This window comes from Colobus angolensis, unplaced genomic scaffold (genome assembly GCF_000951035.1).
Source record: "Colobus angolensis palliatus isolate OR3802 unplaced genomic scaffold, Cang.pa_1.0 Scaffold32, whole genome shotgun sequence".
NCBI classification, from domain to species: domain Eukaryota; kingdom Metazoa; phylum Chordata; class Mammalia; order Primates; family Cercopithecidae; genus Colobus; species Colobus angolensis.
Window position 1 is genome coordinate 10,867,428 of NW_012116488.1, and position 12,194 is coordinate 10,879,621.

At 43.0% G+C, this 12,194-nt stretch overlaps 1 protein-coding gene and 1 long non-coding RNA gene across 2 annotated transcripts in view; one reads left to right on the plus strand and one right to left on the minus strand.

Moving 5' to 3' along the window:
* LOC105518502 overlaps positions 1-11,100 on the minus strand; it is a 23,259-nt gene extending 12,159 nt beyond the window's left edge. The window contains exon 1 of the long non-coding RNA XR_001002846.1: positions 10,725-11,100. This is a non-coding gene — a long non-coding RNA (uncharacterized LOC105518502). The remainder of the gene's footprint in view (positions 1-10,724) is intronic.
* Positions 11,101-11,756: 656 nt separating this feature from the next.
* Positions 11,757-12,194, plus strand: part of DICER1 (dicer 1, ribonuclease type III) — a 72,223-nt gene continuing 71,785 nt past the window's right edge. The window contains exon 1 of the mRNA XM_011951518.1: positions 11,757-11,836. The gene's annotated coding sequence lies outside the window, so the exon portion shown is untranslated. The remainder of the gene's footprint in view (positions 11,837-12,194) is intronic.

Sequence of the window (12,194 nt, forward strand, 5' to 3'; positions counted from 1 at the left end):
TTTTTAGTAGAGACGAGGTTTCACCGTGTTAGCCAGGATGGTCTCGATCTCCTGACCTCATGATCCGCCCGTCTCGGCCTCCCAAAGTGTTGGGATTTCAGGCTTGAGCCACCGCGCCCGGCCCAAAATAAACAACTTTTAAAGACAGAACCAAATGTAATTTATGGACTTTGGCCCCTGATTTGAATAACTATAAAAAGACATTTATTTAGACATATGGATAAATTTTAATATAGGCTAGAAATTAGATGATATTAATGAATTATTAATCTTATGTGTGAAAATGGCAGATGATAAAGCAAAAAAGGGTTTATCAGAGATGCATTTTGACGTATTCATGGGTAAGCTGGCATGCTAAAAATAATCCAAATTTTATGTTATGTATATTTCACAACAACTAAAGAAACCCAGGAAAAAAATATAGTGGGTGGGAAAGTGAAGATGGGGGAGAGAGGAAACAGGATTGGCAAATGTTGGTAATGGTTGAAGACTTGTGATGGATACACTAAAGTTCATTATACCTTTTTTTGTATACTTGAAATTTTCCATAATAAAAAGTTTAAAAATATCCTGTGATGGCAGATTACTAGTTGTATCTTGTGAACTATGCTAGGTATTTAGCTCAGCCCTAGTCTCCTGCAAAGACTATTTCCCAGTGTTTCTTGCAGCTCAGTGTGGCCATGTGACTAGGTTCTGACCAATAAGTTGTTGAGTGAAAATGATGTGTCCTACTCACGAATCTTGCTGTTGAAATGACTGTACACATATTCCTTTGGTCTTTGCCATTTTCCCACATCTAGTCTGATGAGGTCAGAAATACTGGGAAAGGAACTATCAAACTATCGAATGATAAGACTAGCAATTATCATTACTATGAATGTTAACAGTTTCAACAGAACTTTATCAGATTTGGGCACTTACATTTTTGGTTAATTTAGAAAATATATTTTAGAAATATATTTGCAAACTAATAACCTTTTTTTTTTTTTTTTTTTTTTTTACCTTTTTAAAGATGACAAGTGGGAGGGTTGACCTCTCTGTTTATATGTTGGCTGCCCTTACAGGAAATATAAATGTCCTTTGCACGTTTCATCTATTGAGGTCTTGAAGATTTCATTGTATCTCTGGCTTCTAAGGTCTTCAATTACTTATATCAATTGCTTTTAATAACAATACAATATTTAGGGAAACACTTCAATAACATTTTCTAGCAACTTATAGCTTACAAGAAAAACAGGGCAAGTCTCATAGTTTTTAATATGCTTCTTCAAAAAGTATGACCTGATTAATTGCCAGAATGTTAATAATTTTATATGATACATGAAATACAAGAGTGGACCACAGTGAAATAGATAGCTCCATCTACTGTAAATACTTTGAATTGGATATCTCTAGCTTTCGTCTTTACGGACTTTCATAATGAATTCAGAAGTTTTGTAAGTGATGTCATGCTCAGAGCCTTTTGCTAGACTCTGAGGGATATAAATATAATTAACATGAGGATGCTGCCCTCAAGGAGCTCCTAGGTGAGCAGTCTGAGGGCAGCCCCTAGTCCAGGCTGACGTTTGGTGATCTGCTGACTTTATGCTGACTCAGAAAAGCCAAGGTTTTAGAGTGTAAAAGAGTTACTCTGCTTTACCTAAAACCATAATCATTGGAGTGGGATACAATTAAGCGATGAGTGGGGGAAGGACGTTTGGAAAGTGTTAGAGAGATGGGCAGGAAAATGGAAACGCAGGGGAAAGGGCAAGGAGAGGCCAGTGGTGCTCTCATTTATCCCAGGCTGACCACCATTGGAAGGCAAGGAAAGGGCCTTCAGTTTCCTTGAAGGACCAGGTCATTTGTTTACAGCAGTTGTGCCTAGCACAGGCCAGATTTCATTTTCTGAACTAAGAGAACTTTCAAGGAACTTTTGTCTGGTAGATGAAATGGATACTCAAGAAAAACTATACCCTGTGATAAGTGTTAGAATAAAAGTATATGTAGTGTGCCTTGGAAGCAGAGAGAAGGAAGAAATTCTTTCTGCTGCAGGGAGTGGGGTCTGGAGCAAGTATGGTATCAGGTCACAGAAAGGGGCAACCTCCCAAAGGAGGAGACCAGTTGAGATAAACACTGAAGAATGGCAGGATTTCTAGGGCACAGAAAGAGGAAGGGCATTGTGGGCAAGGGGGAAAGCATGAACAACTGCATGGAGGTGCAAAATTTCATCGTGTGTAGGAAACAGTGCAGCCCGATGTGGCCAAATCTTAGTAAGGTGTTAGAAGGCTAACTTCTTAGCAATGCAAGAAGTTACATAAGCAGGAACCAGCATCTGAAAACTCTGAACTCGAGAGTAAAAAGTTTGCAGACACTGGAGAGCCATTGAGAGGTTTGATACAGGGCAGGGACAGGAGAGCAGTCACCTGGGGCAATAGCCTTTGCTTGCAACAAAGGAGAGGGTAGATGGTAGCAGGTTAGGACAGCAGGTTAGAGAGACGGAAAATGGAGAAATAGAGGATCAGAACCAGGTAATAACAGTACACAGAGGAGGAAACAGAATCACAAGAGAGAGTTCAAATTCACCCGTGGGATGCACCATACTGAGCCACGAACTGGACTTCAGCAGGCACTTTTAACCAAGATAAGAGATTCAGGAGAAGAAATGATCAAGTGATTACGATCCATCCGTTGATACAATATATGGCACATAAAAAGTGCCCTGTCTGCTGGGTGTGGTGGCATGCACCTATAGTCCCAGCTACTCAGGAGGCTGAAGCAGGAGGATTGCTTGAGTCCAGGAGTTTGAGGCTGTAGTACACGATTATCATGCCTGTGAATAAGCACTGCACTCCAGCCTAGGCCACCCAGTGAGATCCCATCTCTAAAGGAAAAAAAATGCTCTCTCCATGTTATTTATCATTACTGCATCACTACTATTATTATTTATCTCAAAAACTAAGTCATCTTTTGCTGAGTTTTTAAAATAGATAACCTTTAGGAAAGTTATATAATTAGATTTCTTTATATTAAGCAAACTACCAGAGATCACTAAAAAAAACTGGTTTACTGATTTTAAGATCATTAACCCTTAGAAAAAAGCCTTTGTAACTTGTGCCTAAGATTCTCTGAGAGACTGAAGTCATAATGGAGAATAAGTCCACATGTGTGACCCTGGGAAGCTCACAGTCCAGTGGGAGGGCAGGGGACAGAGATAAACTAGGGGTCATAACATCCTGCCCTCCCACTGGACACACTAGGGCTTATGCTCCATTATGTTCCCAGTCTCCTGGGCAGTCTTAGAGCATGACCAGTGCTCCAAAGATGTTTGTTGAAGAATGAAGGAATGAATTACTGGAACAAGAAGAATTAACTATTCAAAAAGAATCTTTCTTTTGAATTAAACATAATGTGTTTAATGTGACTCAGAAAGTGGCCAAATGATCCAGCCATGGGATGAGCAGAATGACTTTGACAGACACGTAGATACTAGAATCTACAACGAACAAGGGTGAGTCAGGATCCTACCCAGAGGCAGCTGAAGTGAAGCCGCTGCACTCTCCCTCTCCTGAGCAGTTTTCTCAACTCTAGACTCATCAAAGAGATTTTGGTTGAAGGACAGTTTGGCTGAGTAGATGCTATAGGAAGTGTTAAAATTTAAGTTAGCCTTAAAACGGTAAACATAGGTTCAAATGTTCATTCTGAAAGGTGAGCGGGGAAAGGTTATATAGGGACTGTGGGTTGAGTTTCATATTTTGCAAACCAAGAAGGCAGGCAGCCTTTCAGAAAGGGTATGGGACAATGCAAAGTCCAGGTTAGCCCGTGACCAGGTAAGGTGGAAGCTTGGTAATTACCTGCTTGCCTTGGCCAATCTTGAAAGATTAATGATAATTTACAAAGATAAAATATATCTTATAATGAACTCTTTTTCCTTATGGTTAATAGAAATAACAGGGTATCTCTTAATGTTTCGGGTCATTTTGTACCTGCAGATAATCAAAGAGCAACCAAACTGATGATAAAATGTGTCCTTTACTGCATACACACAAGTTTCAAACTTTTGTGAACAACCCTCTAGTAAAAGATGTGTGAGGCAGAGATGGACAGGAAGGTTAGGTTGCAGGTAAGGTAGCACAAAAAACAAGCATTTTTAGTAGTTTTGGGGTTTCACTATGTTGGCCAGGCTGGTCTCGAAATCCTGACCTCAAGTGATCTGCCCACTTCGGCCTCCCAAAGTACTGGGACTGCAGGCATAAGCCACGGTGCCCGGGCAAGACTGTCAATGTTAATTATGACGAAGAAGGCCCTTGGTCAGATTTCCAAGCTCTAATGCGTGGCAATGTCGTACCCTAGTTGCATCTTCTACTTTCTAGAAGATAAAGTCTTGGGGGCCTTGCAACCACAACTATAAAAAAGGAGAGTAGGTCGGGTGCCCTGGCTCACACCTGTAATCCCAGCACTTTGGGAGGCTGAGGCAGGTGGATCACGAGGTCAGGAGATCGAGACCATCCTGGCTAACACGGTGAAACCCCATCTCTACTAAAAATACAAAAAATTAGCCAGGCGTGGTGGCAGGCACCTGTAGTCCCAGCAACTTGGGAGGCTGAGGCGGGAGAATCACTTGAACTCAGGAGGCAGAGCTTGCAGTGAGCCGAGATCGCACCACTGTACTCCAGCCTGAGTGACAGAGTGAGACTCCATTTCAGAAAAACAAAAGAGAGTAAACCATTCACACTTTTACTGTCCAAATGTCTCTGATTCAGATATTTCTCTCCCATTAAGACTATCCTCAAAGCCGCTACTACATCTTTTGCACCAGGAGTCCCCCACTTCTAGGTCATTGACCAGTACCAGTCCATGGTCCGTTCAAAACTGAGTACAGCAGGAACTGAGTGGCAAATGAGCAAACATTACTACCTGTATTAGTCAGGGTTCTTTAGAGGGACAGAACTAATAGGATATGTCTTTTAGGTGAAACAGCAAATCCTTAACATGATACGAGTTCCTTTGTGTTTTGGTGACGTTTTCCTGTCTCTCTCTTATCTCTTGTGCTGTGTTAGGTAAATACTGGACTTCTTTTTCAGTTCTTTGAAGTCAGACTTCCTTGCTTTTGGACTTTGGGCATGCTATTCCTTCTACCTGGAACACTCTGTGCCCTTTACCTGGCTACTAGTACTTTAGGTCTCAGTGCTACAGGTAGATTCTCTACGTAGGAAGACCTTCCTTGACGCCATGGACTATGTTGGAGTCCCCTAATTATGTGGCCCCGTATCCATCCATGTGCATTTGCTATCACAGCAATCATCAAACTTCATTGATACTGTCATTTTGCTCCTGCTGTACTGTGAATTCTATGAACATACGGACCACATCTTATTTTTTCAACTTTGTAGCTCTAGCCCCTAAAACAATTTCTCACACAAAGGAAGTGCTCAATGAATATATATTGAACAAATCAGAAAAAATATTTTAACAGGTGACACTCAGAATTCCCCCAGGAAAGGAACTCTCTTGGGGGAAGTATTCCCTTAAAGCTGATCAGGGTGGGTGAGGCCTTGCTAGTTTGGGATGTTAGCAGGCACTGACAACTGTCCAAGGAAGAGGACACCCCTTAGTATTTGAATGAAAAGACTGAATTTATTGTTTGCTTAAGAAGAAGATCTGTACTTATAAGGCAGAGTATGTTAGTCCATTTTGCATCGTTATAAAGAAACACCCGAGGCTGGGCAATATATAAAGGAAAGAGGTTTAACTGGCTCACAGATCTGGAGGCTATACAAGCATGGCATCAGTATCTGCTTGGCTCTGGTGAGGACTCAGGGAGCTTTCAGCCATGGTGGGAGATGAAGAGGGAGCCAGTGTATCACACGGTGACAGCAGAATAAACAGAGGGAGAAGAGGGATGTCTTCAACTTTTTTACACAACCAAATCTCACGTGAACTAAGAACTCAGTCATCACCAAAGGGATGGTGCTAAACTGTTTGTGAAGGACCCGCCTCCATGATCCAATCACCTCCTACCAGGCCCTACCTCCAACCTGCGGATTACATTTCAGCATGAGATTTGGAGAGGACACACATCCAAACTATATCATTCCACCCCTGAACCCCATAGTCTCATGTCCTTCTTACATTTAAAAATACAATCATGCCTTTGCAATAGCTCCCCAAAATCTTACTTGTTCCAGCATTAACTCAAAAGGCCCTAGACCCAAGTCTCATCTGGAGAGCCATTCTTTTACCTGTGAGTCTGTGAAATAAAAACCAAGTTATTTACTGTCCATATCTCTATCAGCATTTTGGTCATAACCACTTCACCAGTCTCTACAAAGTTCCAAACTTTCCCTCATCTTTCTGTCTTTTTCTGAGCCTTCCAAACTCTTCCAACCTCTGCCTGTTACCCAGCTCCAAAGGTACTTCTACATTTTCAACTGTCTTTATAGTAATGCCCACTCCTTAGTACTGATCTTCTGTATTAGTCCATTTTTGCCTTGCTAAAAAGAAATACTTGAGGTTGGGTAATTTATAAAGAAAAAGGTTGGGAGGGGGGAGGGATGGCATTGGGAGGTATACCTGATGTAAATGACAAGCTGATAGGTGCTGACGAGTTGAAGGGTGCAGCACACCAACATGGCACAAGTATACATATGTAACAAACCTGCACATTGTGCACATGTACCCTAGAACTTAAAGTATAATAAAAAAGAAAAAAAAGAAAAGAAAAAGGTTTAACTGGATCACAGTTCTGCAGGGTGTACAAGCATGATGCCAGCATCTAGTGGACTTATGGTGAGGCCTCAGAGAGCTTTCGATCAGTGCAGAAGGTGAAGGGAAGCCAGTGTGTCACATGGTGAGAGTGGGAACAAGAGAGGGAGAAGGGGGAGGTCCCAAACTCTTTTAAACAACCAGATCTCACATGAACCAAGTGAGAACTCACTCATCACCCAGGGAATGGAAAAAACACCCATGAGCAAACCACCCCCATGATCCAATCACCTCCCACCAAGCCCCACCTCCAACACTGGGAATCACATTTCTGAGAGCATCTCAGACAATGGCCACTTTACAGTCTAGTTCTGCCTGCCATGGTGCCAGCTCAAACACCTGGTAGATAAAGCTCCAAGGAGAGTCATATAGACCCTCACCTGCTTGCTCCCTCCCCTGCATGCCATTCATGCCAAATCCCATCTTAAAAGCCCCTGCTTTCTGCCCCAAAAGCAAATCAGTACCCTCAAGGCAGGAATCTGCACATTTCCCCCTATGTTAAGCTTTGGAATAAAAAGTCACTTTCTTTATAGCAGACCTCACTCTTGTTAATGGTGCTGTGCAAGCAGTGGGCTACTGAACCTATGACTGGGTTACAATTCCATTCTTTTTTCAAAATGTATTATTGAATTATATTCTAAAGAGGAGCTCTTTATTGCCATTTATTTTTTTAAAAAGTGTGGACTCATGGATTCCATTTGAATCCATGGGATATAATCTCCTGCTATTATGATTTCGATGTTCAAATTGTCCCAGATTTGGCCAACAGGAGCCTCTTCAGGCTGACTGCTTTGTCCTTTTGAACTGTCTCCACCATTTCCTGAGCATTTCCACACTTTCTAGCACAAGACGTTCCAGTCTCATACTGTACTCTCTCTGGCCCAATCCTAAAATCAGTCACTTCTCTAAAGAGCCCTGTTTCCTTTTCATGGAGAATGGTGTTTAGAGCTAGGTGTTAGGTGTTCTTTTGGCTAATGTGGTGTTGCTGCACCAAGGCCTTCCCACTGGGTAGGCCTAGGAAATATATGTACACACATTGATAGATGTGTGTGTGTGTGTGTGTGTGTATCTGACTGTGGAAAAATTACACACCCTATTCCCTCACCCTCAACAATTAACAAAGAAGACTTCAGTGACCAAATGTCGGGGGGTGTTTCCCCAGACACCAAGCAAGCAATCAATTCTGCAGCAGACACCAACGGGGTGTCCTCCAATTCCCTTCTAACCTGGAGATAGCATCAGATCCTACAGGTTGAGGCTCACTCCCCAAGACACCCCCAACAACTGCCCCACTCTGTCGCTGGCCACTGACCAGTCCCAAGTCTGGGCCTCCAGAACTTCTGACAGGCTTCAAGTTCTTGTTCCCATGACCCCGTCTTGGGTTAGATTAATTTGCTGGAGCAGCTCACTGAACTCATTGAGACACTTATGTTTACAAAGGATTTAACAAACAATATAGAAGAAAAGATAAATAGGATGACGTATGGGAGAAGGGGCTCAAACCTTTCATGCCTTCCCTGGGTGCACCACCCTCCCAGGAACCTCCTGGTGTTCAGCTATCTAGAAGCTCTCCAACCCTGTCCTTACGGGTTTTATGCAGGCTTCATTAGATAAGGCATGACTGATTAAACTGTTGGCCACTGGTGATAACTTGACCTTCAACCCTTCTCCTCTCCAAGAAGTTGGGGATAGGCTGAAGGTCTAACCCTCTGAGTCTGCCTTGGTCTTTCTGATGACCAGCCCCATCCTAAAATTACCTAGGGGCTCCCTGCCACCAGCCAACTCACTAGCATACAAAAGACATCACTTTGGTGTTTGTAAGGAATTTAGGAGTTGTACACCAGAAAATGAGGTCAAAGACCAAATATATATTTCAAAATCTCACACACACAAAATATATATAAACACACTTTTACATTTATATTTATTTTTATATCTACATGTATTAAGAACCATGATTTTACATGAATATCTCCAATTCCAATCCAATCACACAAACTTCTTGCTTTTCTTATCTCTGTACTTGTAACTCCCTTCTCCAACAGGGAGAAATCTGGCTCCCATTACCCTCAATATAGTTTTTCTTTGTGTAGTTCTCCTGTATGTAATCAGCTGTCGGGCCTTGCAGGGCTGCTGCCCCATCTTCCTTGTTTGGGCTCGGACTCCCCACTGAGCTGACAGCCCAGTCCAGTATGGGAGTGGCTATATTCTCCCATGTAGATGGAAAAGCAGACAGAACAAGTTAGTAGAGATATATAGAAAACAATCACAGAGGAGGGGCACAGAGAGTACCTTTTGGGTTCCTGGAAGCTTTCCAATGACTGGTTCTAGTTTTTGCTAAGATGTGGCTGTATTCCTATTCTCGGCTTTTGTGGGAAGCACCTACATCATTATGATAAATTCTCCCTTTTTGGTTGCACTAGTTCAGGTTGGTTTCTGTTACTTGCAAACAGAGAGTCTTAAAGGTATATTGAAATCCTGGCTTGTTCTACAAAAAATAAACCAAATTGTGGAAATAATCAGGGCTAAGGGAAAATAAAAATTAGCCCATAGAAAATGCATACCACATGGTACTATACTGTTGCTTAACATGGGCTGAAATATTGGCTCTAAGATTTCTAGTGATCCAAACAAAGTGTGAAACAATATCCCTTACAAGATTTTATGTCTCTGGATTTAAAACAAACCAGCAAGTGAAGCATGAATAGACCATTAGAATGGATACAGAGTCCAGAATTGAACTGCTCAATAAATGACTGTGTGGCCACCTGGACAAAAAAATTAATTTGGATCCATACCTCACCCTATATATTAAATCGATTCCAAATGGATCAACATTTAATTCCAAAAGTCTAAATATACATCAATAGAGAATTGGTAAATTATGGTATGGATATACCTGCAATAATATATTAAGGGGGTTGGAAAAAAACAGCAAGGAGCTCTGTATGTATTACTATAAACACGTCCTCTGGATACATTAAGTGAAAAACACAAGGTGGAGTAAATATGTACCGCATGCTGGCATTTTTCTAAACAAGGAACACAAAGAGTATATCTTGGCTTGTATATACATAAACATTTTGAAGAATGAGCAGGAAACAGTGGTCACCTATTTGTGACACTAGGACAGGTGTGAGGGAGGTCTTTTTCCACTGTGTATCTTTTATAGGTTTTCTGATAAATGAACAATATGGATGTACTACTTATTTTAAAAATAAAAACTGAAATTGATAAAAATCAGATAAACCGGCTGCTCATGCCTGTAATCCCAGCACTCTGGGAGGCCGAGGCAGGTCAGGAGTTTGGGACCAGCCTAGCCAACATGGTGAAACCCCATCTCTACTGAAAATACAAAAATTATCCGGGTGTGGTGGCAAACGCCTGTAACCCAGCTACTCAGGAGGCTGAGGCAGAAGAATCGCTTAAACCCGGGAGGCAGAGGTGGCAGTGAGCCGAGATTGCGCCATTGCCCTCCAGCCTGGGCGACAAGAGCGAAACTCTGCCTCAAAAAAAAAATAAATAAATAAAAATAAAAAGTCAAAAGTCAGGTAAACCTGCTGATGGTGCAAGCAGCCTGGCTAGTCTTGACAGATTGCGAGAGGACAACCAGAGGGGCTGAAGTTGTACCAGCCCACAAATTTCCACTGCCAGTCGAGGCCAGTGCCTATCCCCACACTGAGATGCTGTCCTTCTCATAAAGAATTATCTCCAGAAAGCCTTATATGTATGACTGGGGACTTAGAGGTATGACATGCTCACAGCGCTTGACATTTAAGAAACTATTTTTTTAATACATAGGTCTGCCAGGAGCATCCTACTTCCTAATTTTGCCCATGAATATGCTATCTTCAAGTGAAACTTTAAGCCAATTCATAGTAAATATATTATCAAAATTTTAGCACAGTGATGATTGAGCACACCAGCCTCAAAGCCAGACTACCTGGGTTCAAATCTCAGTTGCTCACTTACTGGCTACTTACTTGCTGGAAGTCATTCCACTTCTTCATCTATTAAAATAGGAAGCAGGCTGGGTAAGGTGGCTCACGCCTCTAATCCCAGTACTTCCGGAGGCCAAGGCAGACCGATCACGAGGTCAAGAGATCCAGACCATCCTGGCCAACATGGTGAAACCCCGTCTCTACTAAAAATAACAAAAATTAGCTGGGTGTGGTGATGGGCCCCTGTAATCCCAACTACTCAGGAGCCTTACGCAGGAGAATCACTTGAACCTGGGAGGCAGAGATTGCAGGGAGCCCATTGCACAAGTGAGCCCAGGTCGTGCCACTGCACTCCAGCCTGGCGACAGAGCAAGACTCCGTCTCAAAAGAAAAAAAAAAAAAAAGGAAGTAATTTCAGCACCTATCTCACAAAGTGCACACAGTTAAAGCACCTACCTTACAGGGTGCATGTAAGGATCACAGGCATGCAAGCCCTAGATCAGCCTGCCCAATGGCAATATAATGCAGGTCACATATGACATTTAAAATTCTGTAGGACACACACTAAAAAATAAATAAAACTGATATTTTTATATATTTTGATATATTGATCCCAATATATCAAAAAACGTTTATCACTTCAACATGTAACAATTTTTTGAACATTATTTGGTAAAGAACGCATACACCTCGATTCCGACTAGCCATACTTTAAGTGCTCAGGAGCCATGCGGGGCTGGTGGCCCCAAACTGAACAGCACAGCCCAGATAGCACGGGCGCAGAGTAGGTTCTGCTCACGCCCATGGGCTGAAAGAAACACGGTTGCAGTTGCTGTGAGCGCACCTCACCTGGAGCAAACTGGCCTATCAGGGAGTCCACTGAACAGATGTCTACATTTGGGGATAAATTAAGACAATGTTCTTTAAGCCAGTCACTTATGTAACTCCCACCGATATTTTAATTCCCAGCTACGAGATGTGGTGGGTGGGTTCCGACCTATGCAAACGATCAGTGTACATACAGAGGGCCACCGTCTATTTCTCATTATCTGGGGATCCCAGTTGGGGTGGGGGGCGGAAGTGGGTGTTTGTTATTTCCCCAAATGCGAAGGCCCCTGCACCACTAACGCGGGGAAACGCAGGCGAGTGGGAAGGTACTTTAAAAAGGGGAGGGAGGTGCTCAGAGAGAAGCTAGGCTCTCTGGGGAACAATTACGGCCACGTTACGGTCTGTGGGTGCCAGAAGGGGCAACAATGGAGGCAGCCGAATTCCGAGAGCTCAGACAGTCAGCCAAACTTAGCCGGCCTCGGCGCGCGGGTTCCCGAAGGCCCCAAAGACTCCCGGCCACTAGGGTCCAGTCTCGGCACTGGGCCGCAAACACCGCCTCGGCCTCGGCGCGCGCACTCGCTGTCTCCCTGCTCCTGAGTGGCTGGGGGGCCGGGATTAACCTTTCACCGCCGGTCCCTGTCCAATCACAGGCTCGCTCTCATGCCGCCACGGGGCGAGCGGAGC